Consider the following 7244-nt stretch of genomic DNA (forward strand, 5'->3'; position numbering starts at 1 on the left):
TGGAAAGTCTAGCTGTCCCTTCTTGGCTAGAGCATCTTGGTCCAGACTGAGAGATGGAGGTGGGTTCCCGATTGTGAGTATTTAGTGGTCACTTCTCTTAGGGCTGAAATGAGGGAACTCCGTGTCCCATGTCGCAGCAACAATGATGATGCAGGGCTCGGGAGGGTCTGGCCAGCAATTTATGATCCTCTCCCAGGCCCTTTGAGGTCAACTTAATGAAAAGGAAGCAAAATGCATCTGTATTAAAGCCACCACCCTACAGGGGTGGGTGAGAGGGGAGGAGGGCATTTGTTTCCGTTTATCTTGATGGTGGAGGCTTTGAATCATGCTACCAAATGGCCCAGCCAGCCTTTCTTCTCACTAAGGCATGGGCGCCATCATTCAGAAGCTGCTGGAGAGAAGGAGCCAGGGACTGTGGGACTAAACACAAAGCACTACAGGGCTAAACACAGACCTATACCTTGAGGAGCTAAGACATATCCATATCCATATCCATATCATTGCCTCCTTAACCCACCATAGAAACAAGCACACCCTTTACAATATATGCACCCGTGAAATGGCACCCCCATGCACCCGTCCACAAGGCATCATCTCCCTCACAAAACCCCTTGTCTCTTAGTCCTGTCCCTGAATACGGGGCTTAAAACTCAGTTCATTCACTTTTGCTTCCACTGGAAGACCTGCTGCTGCTGTTGCTGCTGCTGTCCTCATGCCTGTTTTCTGATCCTATTGTCTCGCCATCCTCTTCACTATCGCTGTCCGTTTCCCCACTGGGGGGTCTTGAAAGAGCCTGTGCCAAGTGTCCCTCTGCCAGGTGAATAAGCTTTTTTTTTTTTTTTTTTTTAACAGAAATTTTTCCTGTTCCAAGCCAAATCAGCCAAATCAAGTCCAAATCCATGAATCAGTCCAGAACCATAAGTGGCCCTACAACCAGCAAACATCCTCCACCCGCACCTGAAGCTTCAGATGTTTCCAAGGTCTTTGGCAGGCATCCTACCCGCAGGTGCAGATGCCCCCAAGTTTTGCTTGCCCTCAGCCATATGGCCACAGGAGTAAGCTAGGGAGGAGCCTCCCATTTCCATCAAATGGGCTTAAAGCCCCAAAAGCTTGGTGGGTACAAAACCACGTCAGAAGAGCAGTTATCCCCGGGCACGCTTAAGGAAAACTGCCTTCATGGGCCCTGATACGTGGTGTTTCCCCTGCCAGGATCTTGAGCTTTTTTTTTTTTTTCAATTTGTATCGAGGCCAAATCAAGCAAAACTAATTCCAAATTCACGAGTCCAGAACCATAAGTGGCCCTACTACCGGCAAACATCCTCCACCCGCACCAGGGGCTTCAGATGTTTTCAAAACCTTTGGCGGGCATCCTACTTGCAGGCTCTAGCCTCTGGGCTTGGGGTTTGGATGCCCCCGAGTTTTGCTTGCCCTTAGCCATAAGGCCCTCGGAGCCGGCAAGGGAGGAGACTCCCATTTCTACACATTGGACTTAAAGCCGCTGCACCTTGGTGTGTGCTGAACTACACCAGAAGAGCAGTTCTCCTGTGAGGTGGTTCAGGAAAACTGTCTTCTTGGACACAGATACATGGTATTTCCCTTGCCAGGGTAAGAGGCCACTACACTTGATCTGAGCTCTCAAGAGACCAGGATCTTGAGCATTTTTTTTTTTTGTAAAAATATATGTCTGTATATATATGAGGTCATATATATCTACACTCTGAGTATCACTCCACAAAAAAAACCTTAATCCATTACAAAAACCACATCCGCACAGCCCATGTACCTGTGCAAAGGCTCGCTGGCCACCTGGACCCGTTACAATATCCATGTCGTGCTCTACACGCACAAACAACTTCTGGTTTCTCAGACCAGGCCACCCTTTTTTTTCCTCCCCACCCTGCTTGCGAGGTCACATACTCAGTTCACTTGCTGTCCATGTTGCTGTCGCAAGGATCTACTGCTGCTGTCGCTGTCCTCAGTTCAACTTGTCTCTTCCTTGCTGTCACCACCCCCTTCTCTGCTAGCGAGAAGTTGGAAGATCCTATGCCACATGTCTCTGTGGGTGCCCACGCAGTGCCGATTCTCTGGTTAGCCAGTTGCCACTGGTCACTGCTTCGCAGAGCTGCTTCACCCTTTTGCATACCTCTTTGGCGCAGGTACAGAGCCAGAGGAGGTGGTCGATCGTCTTGGTGGCTCCGTGGCAGTTGAGCCATGGGCAGCTGGGTCTCCCCAGCTGACCCTCTCTGCGTCTCCGGGACCTCACTGGCAGGGCTCGGTGGGCTATGAGCCAGTTCAGGTCCTTGTGGTCTTTGCCCAAGTCCTTGTGGTTGATGGGCTCCCATATGGCCTGGCATGTGTCACCCGGGAGCAGGTCCACGAGCGATGTGGTGTCCCTCAGCCTCACCGTCTCCTGGATCTTCTTGTGGTTGCTCATGGTCATGGGACCTGCGCTCTGCAGGCTGTACAAGCTGCAGCACTGGTTCAGGATCTCATAAAACCACGGTGCACCCATGATCCACGGCCTGTGGTCGGTCAGGCCTACACTGAAATGGCCAGGGGAGGATAGGGCAGGAAGTCAATATTTATCCAAGCAGCCCTGGACCCTTCGCTAGAGTCTAGTCTCCAATTTGGGGTGAGCAAGGCAATTTGCAGGCGCCCCAGTGAGCAGTAGCAGGAAGCTCTCAAGGCAGGACTCTCATTTACACATCCCCATGGGGATCTATCAGAATCAGAAGAGTTTGGAGGAGTCCTGAGAAGAGCAGGGAGAGTCTTAGCTCCCACTCAGGCACAGACCTGTAGCAGAACATACATTGGATCATATGGAGAAGGGTAAGAAAGCAAGCTGGGAAGCCGCCAAGCTGCAGGGATTTCTCCACTTGGAACGAGTGGCTCCCAGTGCTCTCCCACGTAGGGATCCAGCCCAGCTTTGCTCCTGCCATGTTTCCAGAGGCCTTGCTACTAGCAGCATTCATTATTACAACCATTGCACAAGCAGGGCTCAGGGAGCCAGAGACACTGGCCACGAGAGGGCAGCACCGAACTGAAGAACATTCCTTGTGTTCTGCGCCAAGCACTTCATTAGGGCAGGACTTGCCATCCATGCGGGAACATGTCTGAGGGCCTCGTTACGTGGTAATTTGGGGCAGCAACTTGAGCTCTTAGCCTCTGGATTGTCTGCACTTTAATACCTTAAAGCGGTTTTAAGCACTCGTTATGTGGCTCAAAATTAAGCCACTGCAGGGCAGGATTATCTCTGATCCGCAGTACCCAGCTCCTGTTCCATTAGTATGTGGTCGCTTCCCACGGATGTGCTGCTCAAGTTGAAGTCCTCTAGTATCCCAGGACCTCTCACACCCCCACCAGTAGAGCAGGAGTAGAAGCCTGTCCTGGGTCACCAGCCCTGTAGGGGAAACTCAGAGGTACATCTCCTAGTCCTGCCACTGCTCACCAAGGTCTGGAACAGAAGTTTCATTAAACTGGTTTGACATAAATCAGGTAAGTCGGATGCTACATTCAACCAGGTTCATCTCAAACCAGTTTCAGCCATTTTGAAATGGGGTTATGTGCACTGAACTTCTGTTCTGTTACAGGTTGAAACCAGTTTCTGATCACTTAAACTGGTTTATGTGCAACTTCTGTCCCTAGCCCAGGCCTCCAGTGACAAGTCAGAGCTGTGCAGGTTGGGGACTGTCAGAGAAGGCTTTTACATCAGTGTTTCTCAACCCATGGGTCATGATTCAAAAGTGGGTCATGAGAACGCATGAAAGGGTTGTGAACAGACTTTAAATATGGATCAACAAACTTTTTTAAAAAATGGCTTTTCCTTTGAAAGGAGAAAAACATGGGAAACCGTGGGGTTTCCCTTGAAGGCTGGCAGAGCTCCGGCCTCCAAGGGGCTGCTTGGGACCCCCCCAGGCCCACACAAGGGGTCCATACACTGCTCCATACACTGGGGAGCTGGGAGCAGCAGGCCAGGATTGAGGGGCACTGGGCCAGGACTGGTCATCAATGTTTACAAATGAGTCCTGATACAAAAAAAAGTTGAATTGAGACCCGCTGTTCTAGACTAAGGGTGTGACAACTCCAAACTCTAAGCTAGCAGTAACATCAGTCAATGTTTGTGCCGCCTGCAGTGTAAGGTGCAACACGGCCCTGAGATTCATTCGGTTCCCACGAGAAATCCATGTTTGCCCCTAAGATAAAGGGCTAAGCCCGCTGTCTAAAGCGGAGCTACGTGGACGGAGAAGCCAGGGAGCAGCCAGCCCAGTACAGCCAGTACATAACATAAGTACGGTTGAAGTGAGAAAGGCTGAACCTGGTGTTATGTTTAGCATCTACCACCAGATGGAGAAGTTGCACTCTGCCAAAAGAAGTCGGGCCCCTGCCAGTGAAACCAGGGCCAGCAAAAATGAACTTCCCTGCTAGTGATGGGAAGTCCTTTCTGCACCAAGAGGCCTGCTCTAGCCCATTCGTTTCTGGTGCACACCCTCACAGCAGGCACAGAGATTCAGGAGTCTGTGAGGAGCAAAAGGCACATGCGCTGGGGGGAAAGTTTTCTGAATAAAGGGAGTCTGTGCTGCTCTTCAAAGCACCCACGCTAGGGAATCACTGGCTCTGTTGTGCTTGTCCTGCCTATGGGAAACCGATCCTTGCTCGGGCTAGGATAGCGAGTCGGCCTGTCAGAGAACCTCTTGCTTGGTTTGATGTGAAACCAGTGGCTGAGCCAGGCTACCTGAGTAAGCAAAGAGCTTACAGAGCCCTCATCTGTGAGCCTAAGATCTGGAGAAAAAGAGAAAAAACCCGACAGGCAAAAAGTAGCCCCTTCTTAGTCCTCCTCTTTTTTCCCCATAAGTTTCCCAGCCTGGTCCCTATAAGTGACCTCATCTCACTGTGTTCCTACTGACCACCAGAAGGTGCTCGAGGACCAGTTTTTAGGTGGCCAGGCAGCTTCAGTTTCCAGCTTTGTGGATCCTTTCTAACCACAGGGCACTCGGTCCAGAGATACGGGAAGCCAGAAGCTTGTTCATTCACCTCTGGGCCTCCTGAGTGCCAGGGGAAGGAGGTTACCATTTCAACTTGTAGCTAGAAATAGGATCAAGCTGCAAAATGTGGGTCTGGATTTAAGACACTGTTTAGCCCCCACCCCCACAAATCAGGATGCATGTGGATGGTTTCATGGGGTTTGCTGAGGTCTGACTCAGGCTGAGGTTGGGTTGGAAATAGCTTGTGGCTGAAAACCACTTGGTTTGCAGAGCTCCCACTGAGAGCCTGGAATATCCTTGGCCCGCTGAAGTCTAAGGGGAGCTCACATGCCGCATAACCCTGGGGGGCAGGAGGAGTAGGAAAGCTGGCAAGAAGGTCAGGAAGCAGGAAGAAGAAGGGTAGGAAGGGAGCATCCCAAGCTACAGCTTCAGTGGGCGATGTGGATGCTCTTGTAAAAGGCTGTAAGGCCCAGGACTGAAACACTGCTGGAAGAGCCTATAAATAGTGGCTACAATACCATCCCACCCACCCCAGAGTAAGTACGTGGAGAAAGTTCAGATCAAATTTAGCTGCACACAACTGGCACCACCGTGCTTCTGGGACTCATTGTCCAGCCGCTCTTAATATAACTCCATTCTTCTTCCACTTCCTGACACCAGTTGGCTGCTTGGGCAGCCCCGTATATCAAGAGCTCGCATCTAATAAACATGTGGCAATGAGGACTCACAGCGCTTTGAAGGGCGATCTGCTCTGCTTGGATGCTAGCCAGACTGTCTGGGATGCCGCGGTGCACCTGGCTTAGTGTCTCGGCAGGCCTGAGCACCAGGCAAGCAGCAGGCTGGCAAGGTGCCTATCCTGCTTCCAGGGAGACCAGGAGAAATGCTTCTGTCAGCCTTTGTCAACAAGAGACACTGTTGTGTGAGACAGTGGGAGAGTGGGCAGAAGGTCAGGATTGGGGCTAACCATTTTTAAAAGGCATTTAACAGGGAGGGAAATCTCCTGCCCCTAAGACTTATATTATAGGCACTAGACATTCAGCATAAAGGAACTGTCCAGAAAAGGACAATGGCACTGACTCCAAATAGCAAGCCCAGGGCTTCTGGGTAACAAAAAATATGGGGCTCGAGCTGGGCAGGGCACAGAGGGCTTCTCGGTAGTATTGAACGTGGCTCTGCAGCCGAACAGGGCCCTAGGAGGTCCTGGGAAACGGGAAAAGGAATGGGCTGGGCAGAGGCCCCTGCAGCCAGATCTTAGGTAACATCGTGGGCAGGCGGAAGGGATTGTCCTAAAATGTCCCCATCTGATTTTGTAGTTTTACCTCCCATGCTATGGGCCCTGCAGCTGCGCAGCTCCCATTGTGTGCCCGGGTGCTAATCAGGCCTTCAACTCAGGGCACAGCCATTGTTCGGTAAAGCCGGGATCAGGGAGGTTTGGAGCACGAGGGGAAACTTGTTTGAGTGAGGATCAGAAAATTAATCCAGAGGCTGAAATCACTGACAGAGCCCACGACTTGGCTTGCTGTGCTGTGGAAGGGCCTCGTCTGTGTGCGTAGAGCAGGGGAGACACGGTGTTGTTTGCCACAAGCCTGGCTCAGAGCAGCAACCCCGTGCCCCCCTGCACTAGGCTCTGTAACAGCATATAATGTAAAAAGAGTCTCTGCTCCAAAGAACTCCCCATCTGAGCAACTGCCATGCTAAACCAAAGCTGTAGACCATGTATTCCCACATCTTCTTTCTAATAAACCCATTGTTTGAGTGGGAAGGACGAGAAACCCCACACTAAACCATTAGTTTCCTCCTATCTACTACCACTCAGTTTCCTTTATTCTCTGAAGCACTGTAGCCCTCTCAAACTTTGTCTTCCTCACTTTTGCAACCGTGGTTATGTACACTAGATGCCCTGCAAGCGTACAGACCTATTGACCGGTCCTGACTTCAAACACTGCAAACGGCCTAGCAAGGGATGGCAAATACAAACTCTACAAAATACAAGAATCCTTTCTGGGTGTGTCTACATGTGCATTAATGCACCTTAGTTACTGTTCCTTGCTTAATAAAGCGCTAACTAAAAGTGTAGTAACTAGAGTTACTGTGTGGTAGCACCGGCACATGTTTTTTTGTGATGCTTGCTGCACGTTAGCCTAATAACACTGCACGGTAAGCTATTAGCATGGTTTTTATCCACCACGATACTGTGCCACATTATTAGGTTAATGTGCAGTAAGTGTCTCGTGTAGACACGCCCTCTGGGATGTGAGGGAG

Source organism: Alligator sinensis, unplaced genomic scaffold, assembly GCF_000455745.1.
Source record: "Alligator sinensis unplaced genomic scaffold, ASM45574v1 scaffold98_1, whole genome shotgun sequence".
In the NCBI taxonomy this organism is placed as follows: domain Eukaryota; kingdom Metazoa; phylum Chordata; order Crocodylia; family Alligatoridae; genus Alligator; species Alligator sinensis.